The sequence below is a fragment of the Sus scrofa genome, chromosome 1, assembly GCF_000003025.6.
Source record: "Sus scrofa isolate TJ Tabasco breed Duroc chromosome 1, Sscrofa11.1, whole genome shotgun sequence".
NCBI lineage: Eukaryota > Metazoa > Chordata > Mammalia > Artiodactyla > Suidae > Sus > Sus scrofa.
In genome coordinates this window covers 195,286,031-195,304,851 of record NC_010443.5, presented here as the reverse complement: position 1 = coordinate 195,304,851, position 18,821 = coordinate 195,286,031, and positions in this window count along the sequence as shown.

Sequence of the window (18,821 nt, the reverse complement as noted above, 5' to 3'; positions counted from 1 at the left end):
ACCTGGAACAATTATGCATTTTCTAAAAGTGCATAAAAAGCAAATTTCATCATTGGTTCTAGCACATCAACCTTACATTTTTAGTTTTTATCACCCATAATCCCATGGGCTCTGATAAAACATCAAACTGAAGTTCATTAGTTAACATTTTAAAAGGGCACAACTTTAAGATGCTTTCCCAGGTGCCCTAATTTCAGCAATTTTGCTTCCTATGCCAAGTACCAGACAAATCACTAGCCCTGAAAACAGCTACTGCCATTATTATTATCAACAGTGATATCCACTCACAAATCAAACCAGTGCCAACCAACCCCTCTGTAATGCTGACAGCATCACGGGGTGTTCCAACTGCAGGGACAAGGAGAGCAGCTGTGATTCCCCTCACTGATGGAGATAGTGAGATGTTAGACTGTTTTTGTCAGTGCTTAGGAGGATAGATACTAGAGAGCCACAAAGGACTTCAGCAGATGTACCAGTGATGGGTGTAGTTAGTTCCAGAGATTGGTTACAAACAGATCTTTTCATCTCCTGCCTGCTTCTCTTCCTTCTTTTTCTTTCTTTCTCAGATCATTGCATTACTGTTTACCCAATGGCCCAAGCTAGAAACCTCCAAGTTGGCTTTTTTCTACATTCCCCAACCACCAAAGTCAGGAAGTCTCATTTCCACCTCCTCTTCTCTGGCTCCACTGCCACAATTCTGGTCCTCTTATTTCCCTCTGGAGTCCTACTAGAGGTTTTAATTGGGTTTGTGTTTGACCATAATTAATTGCTAATATAGTATTCTATCTCTAATAAATGATTAGATGACACAGAGACTTGTTGCTAGAGGATTTAGAAACTATGCATTTAGAAACTACAAGTAAAATTAGCAATCATTTCCATGTGGTACTTAAAACGTCAGTTTACTATTCACAGAAATGACAGAAAATTCTTTAATTAGATGTTCCAAATATTCCAAGCAATGCTATTTTGCGGGGGGGAGGCAAAAAAGATATTGAGATACTTAAGTGGCTAAAGTAGGATTTTATAATTCTATCTTTCTGTTGTTTAGAGGTTGGTCAAGAGTAGGTTTCCCAAATTCTTCTTCCCATATGTCCCTACAAATGCTGCAAATCTGAGATCTTAAAAGATTCATTTTTAGGAAATTAATGTATCATCTTTGATTTTAAATTTCACAGTTGATACAAGCAGTAGGGTATTTCATTTTCCTGCCACTGAACTCAGTGTTTTGAGGAATTTAGTCAGATCTGGTCTATGAGTGACAGCTTTGAAGAGGAAGATATTGATTACACTGTCCCTCATCACTAACACACTGTTACCAGCCTTGTCAGGGTGTCAGACCCTTTGCTAAGTGACAAAGAGTCACCTTGGAGACACAGCAAGAGCAGCTTCATCTAGTGCCCTTTTCTTTAGTTCCTCACTTTGAAAGCCACTTACACTTGAATGTATTATTTAACGTGATGAAAAAATGCATTGCTCTCACCGACCTCCAGAGCTCAAACAGGTTTAAAAGGCTTTGGAGACTTTTCTAAAACTAAAATAACCCTTCTCTTGGAAGAATGATGCATGGTATTCACATCAGGATTATCAGCAGTGGGCCTGGATGGGTAAAAACAATTAAACGAATGGTTTTATTAAGTTTGGCGCTATGATGCAAACCCCCTGCTCACCCCCTGCTCACCCAAGAAGCTTAAAAGGGCTTCATATGTCATAAACCAATTATCCTCCCATCATACTTGAAAGAAGTACAAAATTGCTGTGGTCATAGCTTCGAAGGTAGTGTTAAATCTTAGACACACAATAAATGAAGCAAAGAGAAGTGAAATAACTTGATCCAGCTTAAAGAACAAGGCTTTTTTAGGGTTGACCAGATGTCCAATTTCCTAACAAATGGAATGAACTGACCTTGGTGATTAAATCAGAGATTGCCAATTCAATCAGGTTGTTTAAACAAGACCTCAAGAGTTTACATATAATTTCTCACACACTTGTGAGATATAGACTTGAAGCACAGATGAGAAAAAAGAAAGGGATTTGGGTCTCTGTACTAGGCCAGCACAGCTAAGCTTGAAATATGTTTCCTAGAATTCTCTTCTCTATGATTCTGTGTGAGGGCTGACTGCAAGGGAAATTGTGAATGGAGCGGACTGTAGAAGTAAATCAGGAGTCTAGTCAGTGTAGTGTCATATGCTAGTACAGCTCATGTATGTTGTTGTGGATATGCTGGTTCACCATGTTCTCTTCTGTCTGATCTCCTTGGGTTTCTCCAGTACCTAGGCCAGGTGCATTTTTAGGATTGTAAAAGAGAGTGTTGGGCTTTCCTGCATGTCACTTTCATCATATAAATTACAGGATTGGAGGTGGTGGCAGATTAACTCAATTTTTCAGTTTATCATTGTGGGTTCTGGCTTATCCTCTTGAAATATAGCTTGGCCTTGCTCTTGTTCACTTCAAACCCATCTCTCCTTTCCAATTCCCTGCTCACTTCAGGTCCAACACCAGATACAAAAGCAATACCCATACATAAATTGTTTAACTAACCTTCACACTAACACAATGTCAAGCATCTTTAATCAATCCCTTATTCTATCTCATTCCTGATGGTTTTCCTGCTCTAACCAAATCCTGAGTGATAGAGAAAGTATGCCAGGCCCTGTAATTGGTACATTGCTATACATTATCCAATTAAAACATCATAAATCTTCATTTTTAAATGAACTGGAAAAAACATAGACAAAATGACTAAAGTCACACATTTCTATGGAAACAAATCAAGCTTTATACTACTTTCTGTGTGTCACATAACTTGCTGTCACATAACTCCCCAGCCAAAGCACATTAAACATCAATTTTAAGAATGTTGGTGACAGAATAAAGAGTTTAGCGCAAAGAGCTAGTCTAGAATCATAGAGCCAGAAGGAAATGGATTTATTAAAGTGGAGTAGAGCTGAGAAGCAAATGGTCAAGGTAAAATTTAGGGTCAGGGAATAAGTTCTCAATTGTTGTGTACCAAAGATTCTCAGTAAGATTTTCTAGGAAGACAAACCCTCACAACATGGAGGAAGAGTAGAGATTGGTGCAAGTAATAGGCTGGAAAAGAACCAGCAGATGCCAAATCTGGAGAGAAATTGAGAAAAGTTATATACTTAATCTTTAGCATCTGCATTATTGCAAAATGCATAATTTCATTCTTTTCTATGACTTAGTATCCAATTTTATATATGTGCCACATCTTCTTTATCCATTTAACTAAGGATGGACACTTAGGTTTCTTTCATGTCTTGACTCTTGTAATACTACTGCTATGAACACTGGAGTGCATCTATCTTTTCAAATTAGAATTTTCACCTTTTCTGGATATACAGGTCTACATCAATTTTTATCATAAAAAAGCTATTTCTGGAATATTTATAATGTGTCAGGTAATATGGAAAATATTTGAATTTTTTTCATTTTTAAGTTTTGTTGAAGTATAGTTGATTTACAATTTTGTGATAATATCTTCTGTACAACACAGTGATTTAGTTATCCATTCTTTTTCAGATCCTTTTCCCAAATAGGTTGTCACAGAATTTTGGGGAGAGTTCCCTGTGCTATACAGTAGGTCCCTGTTGACCATCATCTACATATACAACAGTGTACATACACCAATACAAAACCCCAGAGATGGGATTAGGATGGCAGAATAGAAGGACTGGAGCTCAACTTCTCTCCTAAAAACAACAAAATTCACAACTAAAGGCTGAGCACTCTTCACCCAAATGGACTGGAAACTTTAAAAAAAGATATCCTACTCCAGAAGATAAAGAGAAGGCCACATCAAGTGGTAGGAGGGGTGATTTCACAATATAAACAACCCTATGCCTCCCTGGTGGGAAGCTCCACAGACTGAAAAATAACTGGTTTACAGAGACTCACCTACAGGAGTGGGAGTTCTGAGCCCAACATCAAACTCTCATGTGTGGGGATCTGGCACTGGGAGAAAGAGCCCCTGGAGCATCTGGCATTGAAGGCCAGTAGGGCTCATGTTCAGGAGCTCCACAGGACTGGGGGAAATGGAGACCCCATTCTTAAAAGGTGCACACAGACTTTCAAGTGCACTGGGTCCCATGGCAAAGCAAAGTCTCCATAGGAATCTGGGTCAAATCTGACTGCAGTTCTTGGAGGACATCCTGGGAAAACACGGGTGAATGGGCTTGTTGTGAGGGAAGGACATTGAAAGCAAAGGTCTCAGGAATATTCAGCAGCATGTCTTTCTCTGGAGGTGGCCATTTTGGGAAAATCTGGCCTCACCCATCAGTCAGCACTGAGAAGCCCAGGGCAAACAAAAATCCAGGTGGGATCACAGCCCTGCCCCTCAGTAAACAGGCTACCTAAGGACCCCTCAGACACACAGATGCCTCTAATCCCATCCAGAGACTAAGCCACCCACCAGAGGGGTTAGAATCAGCTCCACCTACCAGCCCCTCCCATCAGGAAGCCTACAGCAAGCCCCCATACTGACTTCAGCCACAAGGGGTGCAGACATCAGAAGTAAGAGAGGCTACAACTCTATTATCTGTAAAAAGGTCACCACACCAAAAACCTATAAAAATGAAAAGACAGAGAACTATAACGCAGATGAGGGAGAAAGGAAAAACCCCAGAAAATAAGCTAAGCAATGAGGAGATTCTCAGCCTCCAGGAAAAAGGTTTTAGATTGTTGATGCTGAAGATGATGCAAGACATTGGAAATAAACTGGAGGCAAAGATGGATAGCTTACAGGAAACACTGACCAAAGAGATACACAATATAAAACTTAAGAAGAGATGCAAAATATAATAACTGAAATAAAAAATTCACTAAAAGCAGCTAACAGCAGAATACAGGAGGCAGAAGAACAATTAAACGAGGTGGAGAACAGATTAGTGGAAATTTCGGATGCAGAACAGAAAAGAGAAAAAAGATTGAAAACAAATGAAGAGAGTCTCAGAGAACTCTGGGACAATGTGAAACGCACCAACATCCGTATTATAGGGGTGCCAGAAGGAGAAGAGAGAGAGAAGGGGACAGAAAAAATATTCCAAGAGATAATAGCCAAAAACTTCCCTAACATAGGAAAGGAACCACTCACTCAAATCCAGGGAGCACAACATGTACCATATAAAACAAACTCAAGGAGGAACACCTCGAGACACATATTAATCAAACTGGCCAAAGTTAAAGACAAAGAGAAAATCTTAAAAGCAGCTAGGGAAAAGAAACAAATAATATACCAGGGAACCCCAATACGTCATCAGCAGATTTTTCAGCTGAAACTCTGCAGGCCACAAGGAGTGGCATGATAATACTTAACGTGATGAAAGGAAAACACCTCCAACCAAGATTACTTTACCCAGAAAGGCTCTCATTCAGATTTGAAGGAGAAATCAAAACCTTCACAGATAAGCAAAAGTTGAGAGAATTCAGCAACACCAAACCAGCCTTACAACAAATACTAAAAGAACTTCTCTAGGCAGAAAAGAAAACACAGCAACAGGAAATAAGAATACCACAAATGACAAGGCTCACCAGTAAAGGTATATATACAGTAAAGATAGGAAATCATCCATGCACAATTATACCACCAAAATAAGAAATCATAAGAAGAGGTTGGTACAAATGCAGGATACTGGAGATAAATTTGCAATTAAAAGAACAACTTAAAACAATATCATATACATATAGACTCATATCAAAACTTCAGAATAACTGTAAACCAAAAATCTACAATTGATACACAAACAAAGAAAAATCAACTCAAATACAACACTAAATCAAACCAGAAGAGGAGAGAACAAGAGAAGGAAAGAAAAAAGAGCAACAAAAACAAATACAAAGCAATTAATAAAAAGGCAATAAGAACATACCTATCAATAATTACCTTAAATGTTAATGGACTAAATGCCCCAACCAAAAGACACAGGCTGGCTGAATGGATGCAAAAACAAGACCCATATATATGCTGTCTTCAAGAGACCCACTTCACTTTTACGGACACATACAAACTGAAAGTGAGAGGATGGAAGAAAATATTTCATGCAAACAGGGATCAAAAGAAAGCTGGAGTAGCAATACTCATATCAGACAAAATAGACTTTAAAATGAAGAATATTTTAAGGGACAAAGAAGGACACTACATAATGATCAAAGGATCAATCCAGGAAGAAGATATAAAAATTTTAAGTATCTATGCACCCAACATAGGTTCACCACAATATATAAGGCAACTGCTAACAACCTTAAAAGGACAAATCAACAATAACACAATCATAGTGGGGGACTTTAACATCCCACTTACAGCAATGGTCAGATCAACTAGACAGAAAATCAATAAAGAAACACAGGCCCTGAATGATGCATTAAACCAGATGGACTTAATAGATATTTATAGGACATTCCATCCAAAAGCAACAGAATACACATTCTTCTCAAGTGCACTTGGAACATTGTCTAAGATTGATCATATCCTGGGCTACAAATCCAACCTCAGTAACTTTAAGAAAATTGAAATCATATCAAGCATATTTTCTGACTACAATGCTATGCGACTGGAAATCAACAAGAAAAAATCTGCAAAAATCACAAACACGTGGAGACTAAACATCATGCCACTAAACAACCAATGGATCACTGAAGAAATCAAAGAGGAAATTTAAAAATACCTAGCAGCAAATGACAACAAAGACACGACACTCCAAAACCTATGGGATGCAGCAAAAGCTGTTCTAAGAGGAAAGTTCATAGCAATACAAGCCCACCTCAGGAAACAAGAAAATGCTCAAATAAACAGGCTAACTTTACATCTAAAGTAGCTCAAGAGAGAAGAACAGACAAGACCTAAAATTAGTAGAAGGTAAGAAATTATAAAGATCAGAGCAGATATCAGTGAAATAGAAACAAAGAAAACCATAGAAGAGATCCATGAAAAGAAAAGCTGGTTCTTTGAAAAGATCAACAAAATTGATAAACCCTTAGCCACACTTATCAAGTAAAAAAGAGAGGACTCAACTAAATAACATTAGAAATGAAAAAGGAGAAGTAACAATAGACATCACAGAAATACAAAGGAGCATAAGAGATTACTATATGCAACTATACGCCAATAAAACAGAAAACCTAGAAGAAATGGACAAATTCTTAGAAAAGTACAGTCTCCCAAGACTAATCCAAGATGAAAAAGAAAAGATGAATGGACCCATCACAAGAACTGAAATCGAAACTGTGATTAAAAAACTTCCAACAAACAAAAGTCAAGGACTAGATGGCTTCACAGGCAAATTCTATCAAACATTTAGAGAAGAGCTAACACCTATCTGAAACTATTTCAAAAAACTGCAGAGGAAGGGATACTCCCAAACTCTTCTATGATGCCACCATCACCCTGATACCAAAACTGGACAAAGATTCCACAAAAAAAGAAAACTACAGGCCAATTTCACTGATGAACATCGATGCAAAAATCCTCAACAAAATACTAGCAAACCGCATACAACAATACATTAAAAGGATTGTACATCATGATCAAGTGGGATTTATCCCAGGAATGCAAGTGTTCTTCAATATCAGCAAATCCATCAGTGTGATACACCACATTAACAAACTGAAGAATAAAAACCATATGATCCTCTCCACAGACACAGAAAAAGCCTTTGACAAAATACAACACCCATTTCTGATAAAAACCCTTCAGAAAGTGGGCATAACAGGAACCTACCTCAACATGATAAAGGCCATATATGACAAACCCACAGCCAACATCATTCTCAATGGTGAAAAGCTGAAAGAATTCCTGCTGAGATCAGGAACAAGACAAGGATGTGTGCTCTTGCCACTACTATTTAACATAGTTTTGGAAGTCCTAGCCACAGCAATCAGAAAGGAAAAGAAATAAAAGGAATCCAAATTGGAAAGGAAGAAGTAAAACTATCACTATTTGCAGATGACATGATACTATACCTAGAGAATCCTAAAGTCTCTACCAGAAAACTGTTAGAGCTCATCCATGAATTTGGCAAAGTCACAGGATACAAAATTAATACACAGAAATCCATGGCACTTCTATATACTAACAATGAAAGATCAGAAAGAGAAATTAGGGAAGTAATCCTGTTTACCACCACATCTAAAAGAATAAAATACCTAGGAGTCAACATACCTAAAGAGACAAAAGACCTGCATGCTGAAAACTATAAGCCACTGATAAAAGAAATCAAAGATAACACAAATAGATGGAAAGATATACCATGCTCATGGATTGGAGGAGTTAATATTGTCAAAATGACTATACTACCTAAGGAAATCTACAGATTCAATGAAAACCCTATCAAACTACCATGGACATTTTTCACAGAACACGAACAAAATATTTTAAAATTTGTTTGGAAGCACAAAAGACCCAGAATCGCCAAAGACATCCTGAAAAAGAAAAATGGAGCTGGAGGAATCAGGCTCCCAGACTTCGGAATATACTACAAAGCAACAATCATGAAAAGCATATGGTACTGGCACAAAGGATAGAAAGCCCAGAATTAAACCCACGTAACTATAGCCAACTAATCTATGACAATGGAGGCAAGGATATACAATGGAGAAAGGACATCTTCTTCAATAAGTGGTGCTGGGAAGACTGGACAACCACATGGAAAAGAATGAAATTAGAACACTCCCTAACACCATGCACAAAAATAAACTCCAAATGGATTAGAGACCTAGATATAAGACCAGACACTATCAAACTCCTAGAGGAAAACATAGGCCCAACACTCTCTGACATAAACAACAGCAACATCTTCTCAGATCCACCCATCAGAGTAATCACAATAAAAAGAAAAATAAACAAATGGGACCTACTCAAACTTAAAAGTTTCTGCATAGCAAAGGAAACCCTAAACAAAATGAAAAGACAACCCACAGAATGGGAGAAAATCTTTGCAAGTGAATCGACTGACAAGGGATTCATCTCCAAAATTTACAAACATCTTCTGCAGCTCCGTGCCAAAAAAAACAAACAAGCCTATTCAAAAAATGGGCAGAAGATCTAAACAGACAGTTCTCCAAAGAAGACATACAGATGGCCAAAAAACACATGAAAAGATGTTCAACATCACTCATTATTAGAGAGATGCAAATCAAAACCTCTATGAGGTATACCACCTTACACCAGCCTGAATGGCCATCATCAAAATGTCTACAAACAATAAGTGCTGGCGAGGGTGTGGAGAAAAAGGAACACTAGAACACTGTTGGTGGGATTGTAAATTGGTGCAACCACTGTGGAAAGCAGTATGGAGATTCCTCAGAATCTAAAAATAGAACTACCATTTGATCCAGCAATCCCACTCCTGGACATCTACCCAGAGAAAACCATGACTCGCAAAGACACATGTACCCAATGTTCATTGCAGCACTATTTACAATAGCCAAGACATGGAAACAACCTAAATGTCCATCGACAGAGGAGTGGATCCAGAAGATGTGGTACATATACACAATAGAATATTACTCAGCCATTAAAATGAGCGAAATACCGGCATTTTTTGCAACACAGATGGACCTAGAAAGTATCATGCTAAGTGAAGTCAGCCATACAATGAGACACCGACATCAAATGCTTTCACTGACATGTGGAATCTGAAAAAAGGACAGACTGAACTTCTTTGCAAAACAGATGCTGACTCACAGATATTGAAAAACTTATGGTCTCTGGAGGAGACAGTTTGGGGGGTGGAGGGATGTGCTTGGGCTGTGGGATGGAAATCCTGTGAAATCAGATTGTTATGATCATTATACAACTACAGATGTGATAAATTCACTCGAGTAATAAAAAAATGGAAAAAAAAAAACTATACCACCCCTAGGATCCTTTCTTGATTGAGAGTAATTTGCACAGCTGCTTTGTGAAGATCATCCAGTGTAGTTCAAAGATACTCTGAATCCAGGAAGAAGAGGTAGAGAGCTGCCTGTTTGCCCAAACCCTTGCTTGCATATTGATTGTGGGGTCCCAAGGGATCAAAACTGTTTTTGCCTCATCCCTTTCATCACCAGCTCAGCTTTATTATTTCCATTTTTTCCTGGTATTGGAATATATGCTTAATAAGAACTAATCTTTGAAAAACAGTAATTCTCTTGTGCCAAAAAATTATTTATCAGCCTCAAATAAGGGTATAAGAATGTTGGCCATGCCTGCTACACAAAGGATAAATAAATAGAGTAAATGAAGGATTCAGGAGGGTTTTTTGTTTTCATTTTTATTGTTGATTTATTTAATGATAGGAAATTAATAAATAGAGCCACTGGCAGTTGCCTCATAGATAAGCATGCGTAGTATGATAATCCAAAAATCATTTCATTTTATATTTTACGTGTGCATTTGTACATAGTTGTGTGTGATACTCTAGGAAAAAACAAAGTTAAAATGGAAGTCATAATTATAGCTGAGTAGAGGAAATTTTCATTTATTTGTCCCTTCTTTTATCTTTATGCTTTTAGATTCCATGCTTTCACACATGATTAGAGGAAATTAAAAGACTTTTAAAAAGAACCTTCCCTCATTTCCCATCCAAAATTTAGAAAGGGTCTAAAGTCTTGGTTATTGACTATGTTTATAGCAATTGCCATTCTTTTTTTTTTTTTTTGCCATTCTTAACCCTCATTTTTTTTTGCCATTCTTAACCAAAATAAATCCATAGGATTTAAGTATATAACCAAAAGTGAAAGAGCATAGTCCTGGTGGATAATATGGCATGGAGTCATACTGACAGATATTGAAACACAGCAAGGAGAATGACACTTCCTACCCTCAATATAGCACATTTTTAACAGTCACTATTTTTAGAGTTATGTTTCTCTCTTGATGACAAGGGAAAGTGTTTCACATATTAATCTGCCTTTAGACCTAATTTGGATAAATATTTCAACTGAAACTTTGGGTTTCAAGCAAGTCATATTTAATTATTTCATGAGTGAATATTATGAGAGGAATTTTGAGGTTACTTTAAAATGTTTCCCTTAGGAATATTTTCTTTTAGAAGTACACTTCTCCAATTTCTTCCCATATCTTGACATTATACCAACTCAAGAGGAGATGCAGCCTACTAAATTACATATGATTTCTTTATAAAATGCTAGGGCCCAATTAATAATAGGGGCATTTCCATGCCAAAAGGAAAAATGCAGAGTTCATAGTTTATAACCCATGGCTTTCCTCTGAGAAAGCTGAAATGATCCTATAAATTTCTCCTCCTTTTATCTCTCTTCTTATTGCCTCTCCTTCTCTTTGACCTCAGGTGCTTCCTGCCTGATTCTTCATGGATAAACAAAGTGTAGTGCTTGCTTCAAGGCCTTCTGATATTTCACAGTTGCCTCTAATATTCTTAACTCTATTTCTCCTTCTTGAAGACTCATTATTTCAAAGTAGTATATTCTGAACTATTAGATATTAATAATAACTTGCATAGATTAGATGTAAAAATCCCTTACATAACTAATATCCAAAGATACTTCATCTCCACAGAAGCAGAAAAAATGAAATCTGTTAAAATAACATTCAGTATTCAAAATGGAAAGTTTGGGAAGTTCCCACCTTGGTGCAGTGGAAAGAAATCTGACTAGGAGCTATGAGGTTGCAAGTTTGATCCCTGGCCTTGCTTGGTGGGTTAAGGATCTTGCATTGCTGATCTTCTTATATCTTCTTCAAAAATATTCATAAATATTTGACAAATTGTACCTAAGGTGTAGATCGGCTTGGATCTGGCGTTTTTGTGGCTCTGGCATAGGCAGGCAGCAACAGCTCCGATTAGACCCCTAGCCTGGGAACATCCATATGCCACAGGTGCAGCCCTAAAAAGACAAAAGACAAAAAAATATATAGAAAGTTTCTTTAAAGTAAGAAGTAAGACCATTTTGCCATCTTAAGTACAATTTGTCAAATATTTATGAATATCTTTGAAGAAGACATAATGATTACCTTAATTAGAGAGTCTGTCAAACTCTCTAATGTGAGAGTGCCAGATCACATGATAATATTGTCATTTTACTAGCTAGATAATCTTGGGCACATGACTTAACATCTCTATGTCTCAGTTTTCTCCTCTGTAAAAGTAGAGTAGGGTTGTTGTAAGCATTAAATGACTTACTATCTGTAAAGCTCTTAGAATAGCACTAGGCATATATACAAATATTGTTTTGATACAGTGTGATTCTTACTCTCAGAGACACTAGGTAGATAGATAGCAAAGGAGAAGGGATAATGGATGTTTTCACAGAAACATCCAAAGAATAGACTCAGACCATTTGGATGGAGGGACTTTCAATTCTTTTTTGTTTGTTTTTTTTTGTTTTTTGTTTTTTGTTTTGTTTTTTTTGTTGTTTCTGTTGCTATTTCTTGGGCCGCTCCCACGGCATATGGAGGTTCCCAGGCTAGGGGTCGAATCGGAGCCGTAGCCACCGGCCTACACCAGAGCCACAGCAACGCGGGATCCGAACCGCGTCTGCAACCTACACCACAGCTCACGGCAACGCTGGATCGTTAACCCACTGAGCAAGGGCAGGGACCAAACCTGCAACATCATGGTTCCTAGTCGGATTCGTTAACCACTGCGCCACGACGGGAACTCCGGACTTTCAATTCTAAGATGACTCACATTTTAAAAATTCATATAAGAGATAGAGAGCCTGAATCAAAGTCATAGCCAGCTTCAAGAGATGGCACACAAAAAGTCTACACAGTGTGGCAACTGACTGCACTGGTGCTGTGAGGGAACAAGGAGAATTAAAGGTAACGAGATATTGGCCTCTGGATCTGGGAGGATGAGTATCTATTAAAAGCACATGGACACAGAGAACCCTGAGGTTTGGAGCAGGGCAACGGGACACAGGGAAATCTGAAAACAGGTAGCAGGACCATAGTAGTTGCCTGAAGTCTGAGGGCAAGAATACATGATTGATCAAGGCAAGGATGAAGGCAGGAGACCAAGTCCCGGGGTCAGATTTAAGGAATGAGAAAAGTGAAACAGAGAGAGACCTAGTCTGGGAGTACCAATTAGGACACATGTTCAGAGAAGAATCGTAGGTGACCTCCATCTATCTCCTGGGGCATTGCAGTGGAGCCTCCCGTATCTCTCTTGCCAAAGTGAAGATTTATCCTGGATACCATGGAGTCATCATCCTGTAGGGGTAAAACTGAGAAAGAAAGAAGAAGGAAGAGTCCAGAAAATAGTAGAAATTTGCCTCCCTAAAATTCTGGACAGGACTTAGGGACTTGAAGACAAATATATTTCTACATCTTTTGATAATCCAGTGTAGGGGTGTTCCAAGTAAAAATGGAGAGCATGAAACAAAATTAACAATCACATCTTTTAAAACAACTGCTTTGAAGTATGTAAAGGTCATTAATGGAGAAAGTATAGGAAAAGGGTCAGAAAATATTCAGCTGTCACTATTCAGATGTCAAATCTCCATGTACAGAGATTTGGTAAATTGGATTTGGGTCTTTCAGCTTAAGAAGAAGTATAGTAAGTAACTCACATATATCACCAAGACACAGCAACAAACATAACTGTGGAAAACTATAGCCAGCTCAAAATAAGCATATTTTTGCTTTGTTTGGTTTGATTTGGTTTAGTTTTCAGAAGGGATATGAAAAATGTTCCGTATTAAGAAGGCATATACCTCTATCTAGTGTCAAGAATTTCTATGTAGAAACTAAGCCTCTGGCTAATGCTAGGGAAAAGAAGATATAAAGAAGAGAAGGAGCTCCTATAAAAACCAAGGATGTACTTTGCTAAATTGTGAGTCATTTCTGGGCTCAGGTCTGATCAGGTAGGGGTACAAGTAGTCAAGTGATCAGACAGAAGGTAAGACCTTACCTTTTGCCCTGGAGTAAACCTGTAAAAATTGTGATGGTAAGGAAATTGTGTTATCAGTAAGACCATATCTCCAGGATTCCTAGTGGCCCCATTGGTCATTAAGGCATAATAAATATTTAGCAACAAATAGTTTTGATTACCATCTGGCTTCTTCAGCATAAATACTGAAAATACATATTCTGAGTAAGATATATAAATAACCCTAAATGACAAAAGTAGGGATACAATTTATCTGAAGCAAAATTATAATGGACAATGGTTTCAACCACAAATCAAAGATCAATATAGGATGGGTGCAGTGTGGTGAGGCCGGCCACTTGGTATCGATCACTTGAGCCACAGCCTTCACACACAGATGATAATTACCATCAGTCATATCCACAAAGACAGGACAATAGCACTTCTCTTCTGCAGGTCAACATGCAGAAAAACAGTACCATTTAGGGTAATTCCATATTTGTAGGTCTGTACTTCAGCTCTAAACTGTTTGTAGGTAACTGTAAAGTCACATTTTAAAATGGAATGTGGTGTGTATTCTACTTATCAATGATTTTAGCAATGAATTGAATAGTTATTTGAAAATAAAAGAATATCACTTTAAAAATAATTTATAATTCTTTACTCTAGCACCCCTAAGTTTTACATCTTCCTCTCTATTATGTGGGTGGAATAGTCAGGTCATTCCCCAAAATACATGCCATTATTTCCCACATCCTAAACTTTGTTTATGGACATCCTTTATTGTCACCTCTCCCCATTGCCACCCTTCAACACCATAGCCACTGGAATTCTATTCTGTACATATCCATCCATCCAGTTCCAGGATCACCTCTCTTTCCCTTGAGCTCCAAACCTTTTTATAACTCCTTTAACACACCTACAATATCATTCCTTAAACAATGGTTAGTTATTTTACCCACTGCCCCAATAAAAATGGTGAGTGTATCTTACTGTTACAATCCTAGAAGCATCAAGCTTAGTATTTCACAAATAAAAGATTCTGAAAAAATATCTTTGAGATTCAGGCATAGGTTTAAGGGGGAGTGATAAAAAAATTTTATCTGCAGACAAATATCTAATTTAGTGAAGCCCTATTTTTCTTTGGCACAGCTCTGTAAACCCCATTAACTATGTGTCTTTATGCTGAGGAAAATATGGTTTTACCAAGTACTTTCCCAACTGATGCATTCAGTTATTTCACATACTACTTTGGGATATTAGGTGTAAAGCATCATCACAAACATTTTACTAGGAATTTGTGCTGGAAATCATCTCCCAAAATCCATTCTGATGTTTCTATTTAACAAAACTAACCCAGTATATTTGGCCAACCACAGTGCCCCTTGCTAAAACTTAACATGTCCCAGTCATCCTTACAACTAATTAGGGTCTATAACTATTAGGGTCTATAACTAATTCCTGACCAACAAGATGTAATCAGAAGCGTTAGGAAGTCTATGAAGTCTCCTTAAAATTTTGGGGCCCATATCTTCTCCCTTTCTTACCTTACTTCCACCGCTTGGGGTTTGAGGAAATGAGCTCTAGGAGACATCTTTGATAATGGGATTTAAATTCCCCCCTTGAATGATGAATTTGAAAACTAAAAGGTACATGAGTTCCTGAAGGGTCTAGAATAATTATCCTAGTCCTATTTTGTCTGTTTTGTTTGTTTTTTAATATAATTTTTTTCCATTATAGCTGGCTTACAGTGTTCTGTCAATTTTCCACTATACAACATGGTGACCCAGTTACACATACATGTATACATTCTTTTTTCTCACATTATCATGTTCCATCATAAGCGATCAGACATAGTTCCCAGAGCCATGCAGCAGGGTGTCATTGCTAATCCATTCCAAAGGTAACAGTCTGCATCTATTAACTCTAAGCACCCATCCATCCAACTCCCTCCCCCTCCCCTTTGGCAACCATAAGTCTATTCTCCAAGCCCATAATTTCCTTTTCTGTGGAAAGGTTCATTTGTGCCATTTATTAGATTGCAGATATAAGTGATATCATATAGTATTTGTCTATCTTTCTGTGTTATTTCACTGACTATGAAAGTCTCTAGTTTCTAGTCCTATTTTGTGTAAGAAGAAATAAGGTGAAAAGAGTTGCCTAAGATTACCTCCTACTAAGTGATAGAGGTAGGGCTAGAACCCACTGAGGCTTACACCGGAGTGAGCATTCTTAGCCACAAAGCTATGCAGTCTCATCAAGTTCTAGCTGTAATTTATTACGTGATGTATAGACTATTCTAATATGCTAGAATGATCATAAAGATGAATCCTTTCAGAACATTAGTATTTTTATTAAGATAGAATGAAGACATACCAGTAGTCAAACAAACAGTCTTAAAGTTATATGAAGTAGGGAAAAAAAAGCATTAAAATTTGGACCCAGTTAAGCTGCTACAATATAGTCATATTCTTGCTTCAAATAATGATACATAATTTTTCAAAAAAATTGAATATTAAGGAGATGCTTTTTTAGAGCCCCAAAGATTTATTTTCACCTCTTGTCTACTTAGAAATAAGATGATAAGAGGTAAATTCCAAGATAAAATTTTATGTGTTGTTATTTGAAGATGGTTATCTGTTAATGCATAGCAATATAACACCATACAGGAGTACAAGTTTCAATTTAACACAAAGAAAGACTTTCTATTCATCTTAAAATTATTTGCAAAAGACAAATAGGACAACCAGAGACTTTTTTTTAAACATTATAAGATTTTTCAAGTAAGATGAAATATGCCCAATGCAGATTACCATCACATTCTTAAAGTATTTATGTGTTCAACCTATATTTCAACTATATTTGGCTTACTAGTACAAATCAAAATTCATCTATACAATGGACTATAACTTCCTTTCATATATTAGATGTCATCAGGTCTTAATCACTATAAATTACCTTTCAATCTAATACCATTTAAACTGAGAAAAACTTGGAGCCTTTTAAACTCATTTTCTCAGGAATAGAAAACCTTTACAGTAAAATGACTTTTCTTTAAAAAGGGAAGAAATACCATATTTTTAAAATTTTTAAGGATATGACTGTGATAAGCAGGGGGCTTTTATCCAGATGTGATACCTAAGGCTCACCTGTGTTCATTGTATCAAACACTTTTTTGTGTAATTCTAACTATGGAAGCTGAAAATGCTCTTGTAAAACTTGTTGTCATGACAACAAAATCCCCTAAGAAATGATGCAAACCTTCATGTGAAGGATGTATTCACACAATTTAACAGAAAGATGCTTCAACCACCCACTACAATCCCATTTTTCAGCTTGTCTATTGTTTATATTTTTTAACATTTAATAAAATTTCCACCCTACATAGCATTTTAAAAAAATGCTTAAAGCAGCAGTTATTTTCAGCTTTCTTCTATCAACTTTTGTATATAGCGAGTAAGAAAGAGTGATCCTAAAATTTGTCAGTCTTTCTATGTTATTCAAAAAATTTTCCTTTGTCACTTATCCTTGATTTGGTTTGAAGAAGCTCTTTCAAACATCCTTTAGTAGTTCCCTCTATAACAGAAACATTTCTTGGCAAAGCAAATTTACAATGAGGTATGATTTTATTGTTTAACAAAGATGATAATTTAAGAAGTGAAAAATAAAAAGAATAAATTTAAATACCAAAGCATACTTGCTTTTCCTTTAAAAAAAATCACAAAACTTCAACACCAGGGCCAAAAAGAAAGCTTTTTACTATTTTATTTTTAAAAAATCTAAGAATCTAGACTCTTAAATGGGAACATAATTCTAATAAGTTTCACAATGTAAAACATTAGTGATACCTTCCAATATGAGGAAAAAAGAAAAAGAAACTATGAATAGCTTTGGTTTACAGCTTTCATATCCTATATGCCATGATACTTTCTTCATTTTCTTCTTAAATAAGACCCTACCATTTATTCTGCCATTTGGGGTCTTTTCTCATTGCAACTGTAAACCCCCTTTCTATCCTTTCTTCCACTTGTACCAGGAGTTTAATACAAGAGTTGGATAGCTAAAATGTACCCTTTGTTTTCTTGCCAAGTTAAACTTCCTTGTTCCCTGAAGGTCTTAACCACCCAATGTGTTCTTTCATCTCTCATAGACTGTTTTAGCCAGCCCTAAAATGCAAGGAAAGGATTAAAGGACATACAGATCAAAAAAGAAGTAAAGCTGTCCCTATTTGTGGACATTGTGATAGTACACATAAAAAATCCCAATGATACTATAAAAACACTCCTAAAACTAATGAGTGAGTTCAGCAAGGCCATAAAAGATAATAAAAACATACAAAAAATAAAATACTAGTATACAATGGAGGAGAATTTGTGGAAAGCCAATTAAGAATACAATGCCACTTACAATTACCACAAAAAAGATTTTACAGAACTTGTATACTGAAAACTACAAAATGCTAATTAAAGACATTCTGAAAAATCTCTAATAAATGGAGAGATAGAGTCATAGATTGGGCGACTCAGAGAGTGAAGATGTTAATTCTCCCCAAATTTATATACAGATTTAACACAATTTCTATCAAAACCTTAATGAAATTTTCTGTAGACATAGAAAAGATTATTCTTTAATTTACTTGAAAGCAAAGGAAGTAGAATATTTGAAAATCATTTTGAAAAATAATAATAAATTGGAGGAATTACTCTATCCAATTTTAAGACTTTAACACTGGAGTTATTTTACAGCTCCAGTAAACAAGATCATGCAGTTTTGGCAGAGAAATAGACACATAAATAAGTGGAATAGATTACTAAGGATAGCTGATTTTTTACAAAGGTGAAAATACAATTCAATGGAGTAATAATAAACTTTTCCATAAGGAGTTCTAAAATAATTAACATCTATAGGCAAAGATGTTATGTATCTTCACCTTTTACAAAAACTAACTCTAAAACAAACCTAGATTTTAGTGTAAAA